Here is a 17,097-nt window from a genome sequence, read left to right as displayed (position 1 = left end):
TATTTATCTACACAAAATCCCGTACGTGAATGCTCGTACCAGCGTTAATTACAACAGTCAAAAAGTTGGAAGAATTGTAAGTTGAAGAACCTTAAAATCATGATGCTAAGTGAAAGACCCCAGCCACAAGAGACCACACATTATATAATTCCATTTGTATGAAATGTCCAGATTGGCAGTTCTGTAGAAAATGAAAATGTTAGCAATTGTCTGGGGCTGGGGGAGCAGCAGAGATGGGATCGGGTGTGGTGGCGATGTGTGAGGAGTACAGAGTATGGGGTTCCTTTTGGGGGTGGGGGTGGTGAAATGTGCTAAGTCAAACTTAGTGATGGTAGCATGACTGAATATACTGAAAACCACTGAGCTGTATACTTCATGTGAATTATATTTCAGCTAAGATGTTTTTAACAATTGAATTAAAAATTAATATCTTTAATCACACTAGCCACATTTTTAAAAAATCAGGGGCGGGGAACTTTAAGCAAATGACTAAGGAACTGAAACTGGCATTCTTGAGACAGAAGAGAAATATATGAGAAGAAACAGTGATGGGCATGAGCTGGGCCATGCCATGTGAACAATGGACTCTCGGTGGGTACTAGTGAACTGTCTATGAATATGAAATAGATGTGTTTGAAATGGGTCTCTTGAGACACTTAATCTCACAAAACAAACTGAGGGTTGCTGGGCGGGGGGTGGGGGGGAGGGAGGGAGGTGGGGTTATGGACATTGGGGAGGGTATGTGCTATGGTGAGTGCTGTAAAGTGTGTAAACCTGGCAATTCACAGACCTGTACCCCTGGGGATAAAAATATATGTTTATAAAAAATTTAAAAAATTAAAAATAAATTATAAATAAATAAATAAATAAAAGGTCTCTTGAAACACAAGGTATATACTACAGGAAAATTGTCTGAACTAAAAGTACTAAAAGCCCCAGAAGTGGCAAAGCCCAACAGCTGAGGAAGAAGAGGAAAACGTAAAGGTTTCCCAGAGTTCTCCCCTTATTAGGGCAGAGTAAAGTTGGGGGAAAAGTGTCTTCGGGGGAAATGTGTGACTTAGTGGAGGGAGCAGTTGGTATGTTGTTTTCAAATAATGCGAGAAGCATATGTGTTTGATCTCTAACGTATGGAGACTGAATCATGCATCAATAAAAGGGAAAGCAAGGTAAAGCTTCCGAATTAACAAGGAAGATGGAGCAGGAAAAGGAGTCAAGAGCTGTGTGAACACACCAGCAAATACAAGAAAAGAAATAACGTAAAAACATTTTTTTTTTTTAAGCAGAGCTGGTTTGGTCTCATGTTTTCTTGAGGTTACACGGGGATTATGGGTTTTTGGAAAGAAAAACCACAGAAGTGAAATGCCCTGTCATCACATCCCATCAGGTGATAGATGACATGCACACAACATCACTGGTGACATGATTTTCATCACTTGTTTCAGGTAGCATTGGCCAGGTTTCAGGCATAACTGTAAAATATTTTCTTTCCCTGATCTATTGTTTGGAAGCCAGCCGGTAGGTGTCCGACTCCCGATGGGGTGGGGATGAGGGGGTGCAATGGGGGTGCCCTTGCAGGATGGAATTAAGCTCCACCTGCTGGACCAGGGAGCATCTACATATATTTGGTTTTTGATTTTTGGTTTTTCATTTCATTTTATTTTATTTTCTTTCTTTCCGGTGTTCCAGAATTCATTGTTTATACACCACACCCAGTGCTCCATGCAATACGTGCCCTCCATAATACCCACCACCAGGCTCACCCAACCGCCCAACCCCCTCCAAAACCCTGTTTGTTTCTCAGAGTCCACAGTCTCTCATGATTTGTCTCCCTCTCCAATTCCCCCATGAATTGTCACTTCTTTCCATCTCCCAGTGTCCTCCATGTTATTCCTCATGCTCCACAAGTAAGTGAAACCATATTATATTTGACTCTCTCTGCTTGACTAATTTCACTCAGCATAATCTCTTTCAGTCCTATCCATGTTGATACAAAAGTTGGGTATTCATCCTTTCTGATGGAGGCATAATACTCCATTGTATATATGGACCATATCTTCTTTATACATTCTTCCTTTGAAGGGCATCTTGGTTCTTTCCATAGTTTGGTGACTGTGGTCATTACTGCTATGAACATTGGGGAACAGATGGCCCTTCTTTTCACTACATCTGTATCTTTGGGGTAAATATCCAGTAGTGCAATTGCAGGGTTATAGGGAAGCTCTACTATTCTAGAATGAAGATTTGTATCTTCTCTCTCCTATGAAATAAATTTTTAAAAAAGCATAAACATGAGAGGAATAAAGTCCAGTATATCAGTCATTCCAATAAATGTTAAATAACTAAATTCCCATTAAGAAGCAGAGACTGTTCAGCAGGTGGCAGAGGAAAAGGGGAACAAGACTAGACATATGCTATTTACTATAAACATATTTAAAAGAAAGCAAACATATTAATTAATTAATTAAAGACACAGGCACCGAACAACTATTTTTTTAAAAGCAGGAGCTAACCACATCACTTGGCATCAGGGAAATACAAATCAAAACCGCAATGAGATAGCACCTCGCACCAGTCAGAATGGCTAAAATTAACAAGTCAGGAAATGACAGATGCTGGGAAGGATGTGGAGAAAGGGGAACTCCCCTACACTGTTGGTGGGAATGCAAGCTGGTGCAGCCACTCTGGAAAATAGCATGGAGGTTCCTCAAAAAGTTGAAAATAGAACTATCCTATGACCCAGCAATCGCACTACTGGGTATTTACTCTAAAGATACAAATGTAGTGATCCAAAGGGGCATGTGCACCTGAATGTTTATAGCAGCAATGTCCAAAATAGCCAAACTATGGAAAGAACTTAGATGTCCATCAACAGATGAACAGATAAAGAAGATGTGGTATATATACACAATGGAATACTATGCAGCCATCAAAAGAAATGAAATCTTGCCATTTGCAATGACATGGATGGAACTAGAGGGTATATCCTGAGCGAAATAAGTCAATCAGAGAAAGACAATTATCATATGATCTCCCTGATATGAGGAATTTGAGAGATAAAATGGGGGATTTGGGGATAGGGAAGGAAAAAAATGAAACAAGATGGGATTGGGAGGCAGACAAACCATAGGAGACTCTTAATCTCACAAAGCAAACTGAAGGTTGCCGGGGGGAGGGAGGTATGGAGAGGATGGTTGGGTTATGGGCGTTGGGAAGGGTATGTGCTACGGTGAGTGCTGTGAAGTGTGTAAGCCTGACAAGTCACAGACCTGTACCCCTGGGGCAAATAATACATTATATGTTACTTTGAAATTTTTTTTTAAAAAACAGGAGCTAAGATCAAAAAAAATTTAAATTTAAACAGATTAACAGCATAAAGGGAAACATTATGTATTGAGACAAGTCATAAGGCAAAATTGTGGAAGACAATATGACTCATAACCCTGTGTGCTTAAAGTAATCATGGCACCTAAATACTTAAGGAAAAAACTTAGAAATGTTAAGGAGAACTTAAAATTTCAAACATAGTGAGAGACTTCATTATACCTCTTTTATATTTAAATAGATCCAATAGACAAAAAAAAGACAACCAACAAGTCAGTAGAAATTAATTCATAGATATATAATTATCTATTGTTATGCAGATAATGGATAACATAAAACAAACCATTAACTATTTTAGGTTATATTTCATTTACAATGGGAACAAAAATTATAGAATACTTAAGAAATTTAGCAACAAAAGCACAAGACTGATATGAAGAAAATATAATATCTTAAAGATATAAAACAATGTGGGGAAAATACAAAAGCATACCACAATTCGATCTTAAAATTTGGCATCAAAAACAGTCACTTTTCCTGAAATCATTTCCTAAAATTTTTCCAATGAAAATCTCAATTGGTTTGTTTAATTGGGTAAAATGATCTTAAAACTTATGTAAAGGAAAAACGTGACCAAGTACAGCCTAAGGAGGACCTCTTGACTTACCAGATAACAAAATATATGATAAGGCCATTGTAGTCAAACTAATAATCTATTTCCATGAGATGAGGAAAACAGATCAGAACAAAATATAAAACCCAGAAATAGATCTCACTGTATATGATAATCCATTTTATGACAATGGGAAAATTATGGATAATTTAATAATTATTGTTGGCCCCACTAATTATCAATCTGGAAGAAAAACTTTGTATATCTGTCTTAAGCCTTATGGTAGAATAAAGTTCACATTGCTTAAATATTTAAATGCAAAAATAATAAATAAATGTTTGAAAGTTTGCTAAAACTCTAGATGATTACATAAACAATCTAGGGAAAGGAAAGACCTTTTCTCTTTTTTGTTGTTTTCTTTTAAGGAAAGACCAAGACTGAAAACCTTGGAGCTGTCAAGAAGAGATAAGCATACTTGCCCCTATTTTTTTATTTGACAGATATTTATTGTGTGCAATTCAGTTCCCAGGATTCTCTACACACTCAAGACAAAGTCTCTGCTCTCACAGTGCTCTCTTCTTGGAAGGGGAACGTAATAAACAAATAGATGCCTAAGTAGCAAACCAAGGGATAGGAAGTACCAGGAAGAACACAGTTGAGTGTGAGAGTGAGTGGCAGGGCTGTTCCTGTGTGTAGGATGGTGTGACAGCCTTGGTGGCAGACTCTAAGGTCTCTCTCCAAGAGAAAACCTGCTTCGGGCAGGGTTGTCGATACCATCAGTGGCTGCCATACCTTCAGGATCCCCTGCAGTACTCATGTCAAGGCCCCTCACTTCGCAAGCTCCTCCCAGCCATACCTGGGCATGTTGTGGTGTGGCTACAACAGCTGAGACCTTCCTGACCCCCATAGGACCCTTCTCCTAGACAGTCCTTGTTCTTGGAGCTCACCAAGTCCTAAGATGTTCTCAGAGCTGTATTTTCTTCTGGAGATCTTCCAACCCCATCCTCTGTTCTTCCCTCTCTCTTAACACCGCTGTCCTATCTGCACTCCTACCTGGAACCTATTTCTGCCCACTGCTGCTCTTCCCCCTTTGCATCTCTCATACTTCTACTTCCGTCTTGACCTTTGCTTCCTGGTGGTCCCCAAATGACACACATGGTCATAGAAGAACTCATTTTTAAAGTAAAAAATGCATGGCCAGAGTCTGGAAAGAATTGAGGTAGAAAGCCAAGAGGATATCAGGTGGAGGAAACACCCAGAGGGAGGGAACAGCAAGTGCAAGTCTCTGAGGTAGAAACATAGTGGTCATGTGAGATAGATTGGATTATTGTCCCCAGTTCCTCACCCTTTGTCTCTCAAGTGACCTTGTGGTCCTTACTGGAAAATAGAGAATATATTTCCACCCACGGCCTTTGGGTTTGGTAGTATGTTCTGCTTGGCTAACAGATTGTTAGAGGAGATCACTTTAGCAGAGGATTTTTTTCTTTTTTTTTTTTTAGCGAAGACTTTAAATGCACTTACAGAGATCTGGCTGGGCCTCTTATGCTTCTGTGGTCACTGTAAAAGGAACATGCATGAGCAGCCATCTGTCCTAGCAATACTGAATATGCATGTAGCAGGTCTACACTCAACCCAAAGTGTGGATCCAGCCTAGCCCAGGTGAGCTTGGCTTAACCTCTGAGTAAGAAAAATAAGTGTTTTATAAGCCCTTGAGATTTGGAGGTTGCCTGGTACATCAGGTTTGGGGGGAATATCTGATACCTGGTTAAGTATTGGCAAGGAAGTTAATGTGACTGCTGCGTGTTGAGCGGGGGATGGTGGTAGAAGACAAGACAGAGACATAGCAGGGAGCCTAACCATTGAAGGCCTTATAGACGAGAGTCTTTGACTCTTGCTCTGAGTGAGATGGGAAGCCATTGGAAGTTTGAGACCAAGGGTGATGGTATTATTGACATTATAGAAGAATCACCATGGAAATGGCTTATGGAAGAAAAAACGATGCTGTTAAGTGAAGTCAGTAGGTGTCATATTAGTTTGCTAGGGCTTCTGTAAGAAGTATCACAAACTGGGTGGGTATTTTTGTATTATTTTTTTAAACCTGGGTGGTTTAAACAGCATAATTTATTATCCCACAGTGCTGAAGGCTAGAAGTCTGAAATCAAAGTTGACCTCTTTCTGGAGGCCATGAGGGAGGGATCTGCTCCAAGCCTCTCTCCTTGCATGCTACAGCTCTCTTCTTCCTGGGTTTTCATAAGGTCTTCCCTCTGTATTTTCTGTGTCCAGATTTCCTCTTCTTATAAAGACACCAGTCATGTTGGATTAGGGCCCACACCAATGACCCCATTTTAATTTGATTACTTCTGAAAAAATACTATCTCCAAATAAGGTCATGCATGTTCTGAGGTACTGAGGTTAGTCCAACAAACTGTTTGTGAAGAGACACAATTCAACCCTGTACAGCTGTACGATAAATCTGGGGGGAATTTGCAACTCAGAGAATAAACAGAATTAACATCCCTATTATAAAAGGAGCTCTTATAAATTGACAGAAACAAGTCTGAAAAACCAATTGAAAAATGGACAGTAGACATGAAGAGGCGAACTGAATGGAACAAAACAGCAAACCCAAATGGCCACAAAGGTTATAAACAAATGCTCAAGCTTGCTAGTAGTCAAGAAATATAAAGTGACAAGGAAAAATCACTTTCCACCTATCAGAGTGGCTAAAAGTAAGAATGCTGGCGATATCTGCAATTGGCAGAGATACAGAGAAATGAATACCCCCACATCCCAATGCAGCCTTTTACAGAAGTAATCTGGAAACTTGTACTAACACTGGAAAGGGTGAACAATTTCTGATGAGTCGGCATCAGAGTATATGCAAACCCCATTTCCCAGAAAAACAAGGATAACTTGTAAAGAAAATTATATTTTAAAATACCAACATTTTAGAGTCTCTAGAAATGGTCCTAAGGGCATAGAGCAAAGAAGCACTTGTTTAAGAAAATCTACTTAATTTTGGTAAAAAAAAAAAATGCAAGAATCTACTCTACACCACTTATGAGACAGCTTGTTCCTTCTCTCCCCTTGCCCCCAGTTCACTGTGATGGAAGTTTCATTTCAGGCAAGTGTGGTCAGGAGGATGAGGTTCTCTCTCCCTTAACCTCCCAATCAAGGGCTTGATATCAACCCAGGAGGAACAAGCTGTGCATTTCACATTCCTGTCCACTACTCTCCCCCAGTCTATATTACAGGGGCTAATCTAGGCAGGTAAAACCAAGAAGTCAGAGACTTCATTTCTCCCCCAGCCTGTACTCAAATGCTGAAGGCTCTACCCTATATGCCGCCAGATGAGAATAATTGAGGACTACCACCCCAGCTCACTTGTTGCGTATAGGTTCTACCAGGAGAGGCAAGCTGAGAAGACCAGAAGCTACCACCTCTGACCAATAGCCTGTTTGTAAAGCAGGAGTCATTCCAAGAGAAGCAGACTACATCCCGGCATCCAGCTCCAAGAAATCAACCCAGAGATCTTGCCCAGAGAAAAAGGTATGTCATAAAAGAGAAAGCTCTGAAGCTCTCCACAAGAGAACTGATATGCAGACTTATAACAAGAAAAGAGATTGCTTTATTAATTGAAAAAAACTTCCCACAAAGAAAAGCCTTGACCCAGAAAGCTTTAATGGTGAATTCTACCAATCATTTAAATAATTCTTTGCAAGCTCTTCCAAAAACTCAAAGAAGAGAGAAACTTTCCCAATTTATTCTATGAGCCTGTATACCAATAGCAGTCAAAGATATCACAAAAATCTATAGACTAATTTATCTTAGGAATATAGATGTAAAAGTTCCCCAACAAAATACTAGCACATCAAATCTAACAACATGTAAAAAGGATCATATACTATGACAAAGTGGGATTTATCCCCAGAATGAAAGGTTAGCTAATATCCAATGTTTAATTAATGTAATACACCATACCAGCAGAATAAAGGACAAAAATCATGTGTTCATCTAAACAGACTTTGAGAAAGGCATTTAAAAATGTCCAACACACATTTATAATTTTAAAAAATCTCAGGAGTGCTTGGGTGGCCCAGTCTTTAAGCCTCTGACTTCGGCTCAAGTCATGATCCCAGGATCCTGGGATTGAGCCCTGCATTGGGCTCCTTGATTGGCAGGAAACCTGCTTCTCCCTCTTCCACTCCCCCTGCTTGTGTTCCCTCTCTCACTGTGTCTCTGTCAAATAAATAAACAAATGAATAAATAAAATCTTTTTTAAAAAATACTCAATGACTTAGGAATAGAAGATAACTTTCTCAGCCTGATAAATGGCACTTATGTAAAATTCACAACTAACATCATATCTAATAGGGAAGGACTAAAAACTTTCTCCCTAAGATCAAGAACAACATAAGGATGCCCATTCTCACCACTTTTATTCAATATGGTACTGGAGGTCCTGGCCAGTGCAATTAAGCAAGAATATAAAATAAAAGGCAACCATCCCGAAAAAGAAGGCATAAAACTATCTCTTTTCACAGGTAATATGATGTTATACATAGAAATTCCTAAAGAATCAAGATACACACACACACACACACACACACACACACACACACCATTAGAGATAATGAGTGAATTCAGCAAAGGTTCAGGATACCAGATAGACCCACAAAAATAATTTGTATGTCTATACACTAGTAATGAGTAATCAAAAAAAATGAAGAAAATAGTTCCACTTTCCACTTTGGAAACAGTTTAGCAGTTCCTGAAACAATTAACATATACTTACCATAGGACCCAACAATGCCACTCCTTGGTGTATGTGATGGTTAATGTTACATGTCAGCTTGACTGGGCTGTCCAGATGACCACTTAAACATTATTGCTGGATACTTCCAGAAAGGGTGTTTCCAGAAAAGATTGGCATTTGAGTTGGTGGACAGAGTGAAGCCGAGGGTCCTTCCCAATGCAGGTGGGTATCACTCAATTCATTGAGGGCCTGAGTAGAATGAAAAAGCCTAAGAAAGTTGACTTTGCTCTGTGCCTGAGTGTTTGAGCTGGGGCATCAGTCTCCTGCCCTTAGTGCCCTTGCTTTTTGGGCCTTCAGACTGAAATCTGTACCATTAGCTCTCTGGCTTAGGTCTTCAATCTACCACTGGTCTACTGGGACTCCAGCTGGCAGAAAGCTGATCGTGGGATTTCTCAGCCTCCATAATTACATAAGCCAACACCATCAGATAAATCTATTCATTTATATCTTGATTCTGTTTCTTTGGAGAAGCTTGACTAACACAGTACGTATCCCAGAGAGTTGAAAACAGAGACTCAAACCAATACATGTACACCATGTACAAAATAGTACTATTTACAGTAGCCAAAATGTGGAAGCAGTCCAAAGGACCACTTAGGGACAAACAGAATGTAGTAGAGCCGTTTAGTTGAATATGATTCAGCCATGGAAAAGAGTAAGGTACTGATACTTCTTATGCCATGGCAGAGCCTTGAAAACTTTATGCTAAGCAAAAGAAGCAAATCATAACAGACCACATACTGCAGAATTCCATTTCTCCAAAATGCTCAGGATTGGGAAATCTATAGTGACAGAAAATAGATTAGTGGTTGCCTAAAGATGGAAGGTTGGTGAGAAGTGAAAAGTGACCACTATTGGGTATGGGGTTTTTTTTTGCAAAGAGATAAAAATGTTCTGATATGGGTTGTGATGACTGCACAGCTCTGTAAATATTCTAACCACCATTGAATTGGTTTCCTCAGAAATACAATTCCCAGGACATAAGAATACACACCCAGGGATTCTTATTGCAACATTATTCATACCAACACTGTATCAATTACAATTAGAATTACAATTAAGGTCATGAAAACAAAGTGACTGTTCATCTATAGGGGGTTGTGTGCATTAATATAATACACTCGTGCCATGAAATATGGTGCAGCCATTACAAAGCATGAATTCTTTCCCTAACAATGGCTCCATTAGTTTTTATGAGCGAACAAGACAAATGGAATAACTGTGTCTATAATGGGATCACATTTCTGTAAAATAAATAATGACCCAAAACCTGTTTCCTATGCATATATTTGTGTACACACACACGCGTGCGCACGCACACACACGCACACACACTGTACCTGATCACCTCAGCAGAAGTGTGATCATGGCAGAAGTGTGCAAAAATGCCCCAGGAGTGGGTGGATCATTGGAGCTATGGAAGAAAATGATATTTCTTGGGTTTCCCAAACAGATACTGAAATCAGCGACATGTCTGGCACCTGAGCTTAAGGACAGGACATTTTGAAACTACTGAAACATAAGATCTGTATAATGACATGCATATTCCACAGGATCCAGTCTCTGCCACTTTCTAGCTGTGTTGTTTTGGGCACATTACTTCTCCTCTCTTGCCTCAGCTTCCTCAGTTAAAGGGGAGATAATCAGGATCTGCTTCAGAGAGTGGGGGTGAGGGCTGAAAAAGTTGGTGTGTATTAACACACACATCCTATTGTTTGCTATTTATTATTATCTGTATGACTTGTTCTTCACTGCAAATTTTGTACAAAACCACAGCCTGTTCCTGCTCAGGAAGTACAATATAGTTGTTTTTCTTCTTGTTGGCTTTTTCTTCCTCTTCTCCCCACCTTCTTCCCGTAATGGAAGGACGCGTACTCATGGCCTGCTCTGTGGTCACTCTGAAGTCATGGCAACACTGAACAGAGAAATAGGCCAAGCGTCAGGCAAGGCCAAGTGATAATATAAATGGACTTAGCAGACTAGAAATATGGACAGCACCCAATGAAAGGAGAGTCATCTTGGGAGGCAAATGCATACTCAGCCTGAAAGGGAAGAAGAGCATCTTCAGGGAGATGGACACAAGGAGCAGGAAGGGAAAGGACTCTGACAGGGCTATGGCAGCATCCCTGCTCTGCACATGATGACCCCAGGGAAAGGAGATAATTCCTTATGAGACACCCCCTGACAAATATGTCCTCATCCTATGGACTGTTTATTTTGCTTCATTTGGATTTTCCAACTCAAATAGAGACCAGTGGTCAAGTGGTTGATGTCATTTGTTCACCAAAAATATTTTTGTCAGTTGCATTAGTCATTCTTTTGGCAGCTTTAACAACCAAATTAGAACCATCGCACATAGTCTGAACCACTGCTGGGCACTGTGCCCTCATGAGAAGCTCAAATACCAAATCTAGTACAGAAGCAGGTCTCCGTTACACTGTATAGACACAGCCTTGGGCTCCAAAGCTAATGCCCCCAAATATACTTGGCACAGAGCTGGTTCTGGGTGCTGGGAGGTCACTGCTGTGGCTGTATCTCCCCATGGATTTCACCTGGAGCCTGCCTCTCTTCTCCCAGTGGGGCATGTCATCTCAGGAGGCTTCGTCTGTAGACAGGAGAAATAGGCTGCTCTTAAGAACTATGAAGCATTAGAGGGCAACTGACTGATTAAGCTGAGAGAGAACCTACTCATTGTCCGTTCAGCAAGTGCTTCTGTAGTTCTCTCCCAAAGCACCAGACACAACGGGGTTGCAAATAAGAGACAGGCATGGTTCCTTGTCTTGATGAGTTTACACACTTTCAGAAGAGACAAAATGGGATGTAAATAAACGCAGGCTTAAATAAAATATAATGAGGAGAGAAAATATGAAGAAATTACTTGCAGCTTGGAAAGCTCTCAGAGAGCTTAGTGAAAGAGAAGTGCCTCTCTCAAGGCCCAGAAAGAGAAGTGCCTTTGTCAACTCCCAGAAGGAGTTCAGTAAATGAACATGTTGGGGAAGCAGGAAAACAGAGATGCCAACATTCCAGGATGAGCAATCACGGGAATAAAGGCTGAGGGAAGAAGGGGGCTTTCCTGGAGAGTGGGGAGTTGTGCTAGAGTGATGAGTCTGGGAGTGGAGAGAGAAATCCCAGAAAGGAAAACATGGAGACAAGGCTTGGTAGATGGAAGCCCAATCCAATGGGGGCTGGCTTACCTGGTTCAGGAATCTGGACTTTGCTTTGCAAGCAAAAGAGAACCAATGAAGGTTTCTGGTCAGAGGAGTGACATGCTAATTGCTGTGCACGAGATAGATTCCTCTGGAAAGAATGGGCAGTAGAAAAGATTAGTATAAGTGGCAGTGAGGAGAACAAGGAGGAAATTGCACAATCCTCAAGTTACAGGTCTCAGCCAGGGCTGTGGCAGTGCGGATAGAAGGGAGGGACTGAATGAGGAGACATCAACTCTGTGTAGGCTGGGAGCTCAGGGGGGTGATAGCTTCTCACACGGGTAAGAATGGATCAGTATCTGTCTGGCCTCTAACTATGACAACTTGGACTAGTTCCCTAGGCTTCTCTGCATTGGTTTTTTTCTTCTGCAAATTGGGGACTATAACTCTGGCGTCTGATACAATCGGCAGAAACTGGAGAAAATAAGACCCATTCAATCTCATGAACTGTTTACAGCTCCCTGGAGTAAAAGGGCCCTAAATCTACAAAAATCTTAGCAAAGAAAGCCAATTGTTTTAGAGTAATAGGATTAATGGGTGGCACTTTTCAGTCCGTACAACCTTCTTGTGGTTGAACTGACTCAATTTCCTTTTTAAAGAAACTTTTTCTTCTCAAGGTTGAAAACAAAAAGATCTGAAGGTCATCATAAACTAAAGTGAACATCAAAACAAGAATGTTTCTGTAACTAATGACATCATCAACACACGTTGGAAATCAGTCACAGGATCTGTCAATAATGGGTTTCATTGTCAAAATCTGCTGATTTCCTTTATGGATGTCAGATTCTTGATTCACTAAAAAAATGTATGAGAGCATAATCTCCATCAGGGAAGCAAACAGCGCTATCTTGTTCACCTGTCAAACCATCATCATCTAGCTCAGGCACCCTATCATCGAAGGAGTGAATGATATGAGCAAGCTACATGGTCACCCCCAGTTAGTACATGGTACGTTCTCCTACCAACGAGAAGTTGCAGAATTATTTCAATCAGACCTCTCTAGCATAGCAGCACAAGGGAAATGTCAATGGATCCAAGCAAACTTTTTCTAGGGGAAAAACTTATATTTAAAAAAATTATATATATATATATATATATATTTCTAACATTATGAACTTTATTTCCTGCAGACTTAATTCTTTCAGTCTCATTCAAATTTTTCTTAAGGATCTCTACACGTATATCATGCTAAGGCAGAAAGTGGTCATCATGAGCATCATCATTTGGGTCAGGGCTCTAAGTTGTAAGTGAGAAATACCTATTTAAACTGGCACATATCTTAGAAGACTTCTTGTCTTCAAGCATGGTTGAATGCACATATTCCAATGATGCCAGTAGGAGTTTGTCTCTCTCCATCTCTTGGTTCTCCTTTCTTCTGTGCTGGCTTAATTCTCAACTGGGTTCTCCTTTGTTAATGGCAAAGAGTCCAGAAACTTCAGGCTTCAAGTTTTACCAGTCTAAAAACCCAGGAGGAAAAAGAAAGACTCTCTTTCTCAGTAATTCTTCCTAAAGTCCCAGAACGGCCTCTCATTGGCTGAGCTTGGGTCTCATGCCCATCCCTCCACCAATCACTGGAATTCTAATTGTTCAAGGCTAGCCCTGGAGCAAGGGAACTGAGATCAGTTCCTTGAACCTCTGCTTGAACCACAGAGACTATAAACAGAGGAGTGGGAAGAGAGGTAGTTTCCCAAAGGAAAATCAGGTGCTGTTAACAAAAAGGGTAAATACATATTTATATGTAGAAATATATACAACAAATATGTAAATATAAATGTAAATATATGTTAACATGTATGTAAATGTATATATCAAGTAGGTTCATGCCACAAAGGCAAAAATGACTTGATATCTTTAAAAAAAATCTATCATGTGATTTCAACATAATGATGAATCAAAGGAGAAAAATCATATGATCATATGAACAGACACAAATCAAGTGTTTGTTAAGTTCAACTCACACATACCAGTATGTTTTTCAAGAGGCAACTTCTTTGCGTGACTTATTTCACTCAGCATAATCTCCTCCAGCCCCGTCCATGTTGATACAAAGTTGGACAATCATCCTTTCTGACGGCTGTGTAGTATTCCATTGTTTATATGGACCACATCTTCTTTATCCATTCGTCTGTTGAAGGGCATCTAAGCCTGGTGCTGGGTATTAAGGAGGGCACGTATTACATGGAGCCCTGAGTGTGGTGCATAAACAATGAATCTTGGGACACTGAAAAAATATATTTTTTAAAAGGATAAATGGATGGTGGGAAGACTGGATTGGCAGGTGTCACATCTCCATCCATCTAGAATGGGGATGAGTAGGGCCACATCTGATGGGCTGTCAGAAAGAAAGTGATGAAGCCCCTCACCACTATGGATGCTATGCATGTGGTTAATGAGAACAAATGAGATCTGGCTCAGCCAGCAGCTGCAGAAAAGGAGCCAGCAGGGTTGGGAGTGGAAACCAAGCAGCAATCCATCTTACAGCCTAAGAGTTCCCTCAAGTCTGTTTTAGTACATGAAATGCCCAGACTGACTCAGGCACTTTTCAAGTTGCAAAACTTGCTCTCATGCTCAGCAGATATATTTGAAGCTGTTTTATGACCAACAGTTAAACAGGAGGAAATTAAGGGAGAGAAATCAAGGATACAGCTTCATGCATAAAACTCAGCCACACAATTAACAGAGCCCATGTTAATCACACGTCAGTTAGGCCTCAGTGGTTTGATGGTTTTTCATTGGCAGAAATACGCAAATCCTGATAGGCAAAGAGGGTTGATGCCAACATAACTGAAAAACCTAAACATGGGGGCTCTATCATTAATTAATCAAGTAATCACTCTTTGTGGTATTTGTGTGATATTTGGTAATTAAGTTTTTTAGTGTTTCTCTCCTTTTAGCCCCAACTCTTTGTCATACCCAGCATTCCTTTATCTAGACGTTCCAGTGGAAGATGAGATGTGTTTTTAATAATAATAAAACCCTTGTATTTGTAGATCACATTGTACTTTATAAAATGGCTCACTAGAGTCTTCCAGCAGCCTTCGAAGATAAGCAAGACAAATATTATTCTCCCAAGTAACTACCAGAGTGTCAGGGTTGGAGTCTGGCTTGAAAAATATCAGCAGAACCCAATTCTCTTGCAAGCAAGTAAGATATCGTCTCGTTCTGCTGGTGGAGTGTTCTGGAACCTTAGTTCAGGGTGAGGCACAGACAGATGGAGCCTCTTAGAACAGAACCACCCTTAGTACTTGTAGTCCAGGGTCCCAAGGAAATGCTACACAAGAGGAAAGGGATGAACTATCCCTGGACTTGAACAGAAATATCTCAGGCCAGAGAGCAACAATTCCATAGACAGGGAAGAAAAACAATCATGTAGAAAATCCAGAGAGATGCATTTCATAAGATAATACAAAGATGCTCTAGCTATCTCCTTACTTCTGGTGTGGTTAAGAATTCTTTGTACTTCCTTGAAATGTACTATCCTGTTAGCTCTCAATCTCTTAGACCAGAAGTATCAGCATCTGCATGTCTTTAGGAAATCTTGAGGAAAGAGTTGAGTTCCTACAGCTAGGGGACTTCTTGGGTCTTTCAGATGCATCCCTCCAAAGCTGATAAAGTAAGAAATGTACTCAGACAGTGGTTCCTTGTTTTAATAAGAAAAATAGAGGCACGTTGAATTAATGTTGGTTACTTTTTTGCATGACCCTAAGGCCCATGCTTGGAACTACTAACCCTAAAAATGATCATTACTAAGATCATTATCTTAGTTCTTCTGGACACCTGCTGTCTTAGGAATCCTCTTCACTGCCTTTCTGAACCCTTTTATAGATCCCATATCTTCCTCTTTTTATTTGTTCTCTTCTTTTACAGGAACACATGCCGGACATCTTCCTGATAAGTTATAGATTTCTAAGTCCTTAAATGACTCAAAATGTTTTAATTTATCCAATATGCTTCATTGATGAGTTGGGTAGATAATAACAAATTCTAGAAGGAAATCATAATACCTCGGAGTTTTGAAAATTTTAATCACTCAAATTGCCTTTTACCATCCATTGCTGCTGATGGGGTATTTGGGTGATCTGGCTTGATTCTGGAAAACAGGATTGCCACATTTAGCAAGTAAAAATACAGAATACCTGATTGAATTTCCATTCCAGATAAACAAGGAAATATTTGGGACATATTTATTCTAAAAAATTATCCTTGTTTATATGACTTCAGATTTAATTGTGTGTCCTGTGTTTTATCTTTTACCCCTGTTGGGAAAGCTTTTAGGACATTCTCATTATCCTTGATGTACTGGAATTTCGTAGTATATTTTATTTTATTTATTTTTTTAAAAAAGATTTTATTTGTTATTTATTTGACAGACAGAGATCACAAGTAGGCAGAGAGGCAGACAGAGAGAGAGGGGGAAGCAGGCTCCCTGCCGAGCAGAGAGCCCAACGTGGGGCTCGATCCCAGGACCCTGGGATCACGACCCGAGCCGAAAGCAGAGGCTTTAACCCACTGAGCCACTCAGGTTCCTCTCGTAGTATATTTTAAAAGATTTTTATCTATTCATTTATTTGAGAGAGTGTGAACAAGGGGGGGAGGGGCTGAGGGATAAGCAGACCCCTTGCTGAGCCGAGAGCCCAACCAGAGCTAGATCCCAGGACCCCAAGATCACAGCCTGAGCCCAAGGCAGATGCTTAACCAGCCGAGCCACCCCTGTTCCCTTCACAGTATTTCTAAGTGTGCGTCTTTAAAAGAAAAAAACTCATCATATTAATCCTAACTGAGCCCCAAGAAAGAGGGTATGGTTTTGATGACTTGTTTAACTGGTGAGTCACGACTGCTTCTATGCTGCAGCTCTCTGTCAGCTTGGGTTTGAGGAAATGGAGCAAGGAAAAAAGTTTCATCAAACATGGAGTTTAAAAATCCTTAGAGAAGGTATTATCAAAAAAAAAGAGGCATAGGAAGACTCCAGTGTACTCTGTACAGGGCCTGGTCATCTAGTTCAATTGTCTGGTTTGCAGCCCAGCCACCCAATCAGCATGTCACACAGCATCAGTATACAATCTTAGGAAAGGACCCAGAATTCAGGCTGAAGAGCCTTGCTTTGTAAAAGTGACTCTTCTGAACACATCCTGAATTTACCA

At 40.3% G+C, this 17,097-nt stretch overlaps 1 long non-coding RNA gene across 1 annotated transcript; it reads right to left on the bottom strand.

Annotated features, from left to right (window-relative positions):
- Positions 1 to 10,075: 10,075 nt before the first annotated feature.
- Positions 10,076 to 13,311, bottom strand: LOC122918094. The gene is made up of 3 exons (XR_006386553.1): positions 13,215 to 13,311; positions 11,945 to 12,047; positions 10,076 to 10,665 (listed from the first exon to the last, which is right to left on the bottom strand). It is a non-coding gene; the product is annotated as an uncharacterized LOC122918094 (long non-coding RNA).
- Positions 13,312 to 17,097: the final 3,786 nt, after the last annotated feature.

This window comes from Neovison vison, chromosome 10 (assembly GCF_020171115.1).
Source record: "Neovison vison isolate M4711 chromosome 10, ASM_NN_V1, whole genome shotgun sequence".
NCBI lineage: Eukaryota > Metazoa > Chordata > Mammalia > Carnivora > Mustelidae > Neogale > Neogale vison.
Note: the sequence above shows the minus strand (reverse complement) of the source record. Positions and strands in the feature narration are given on the sequence as shown.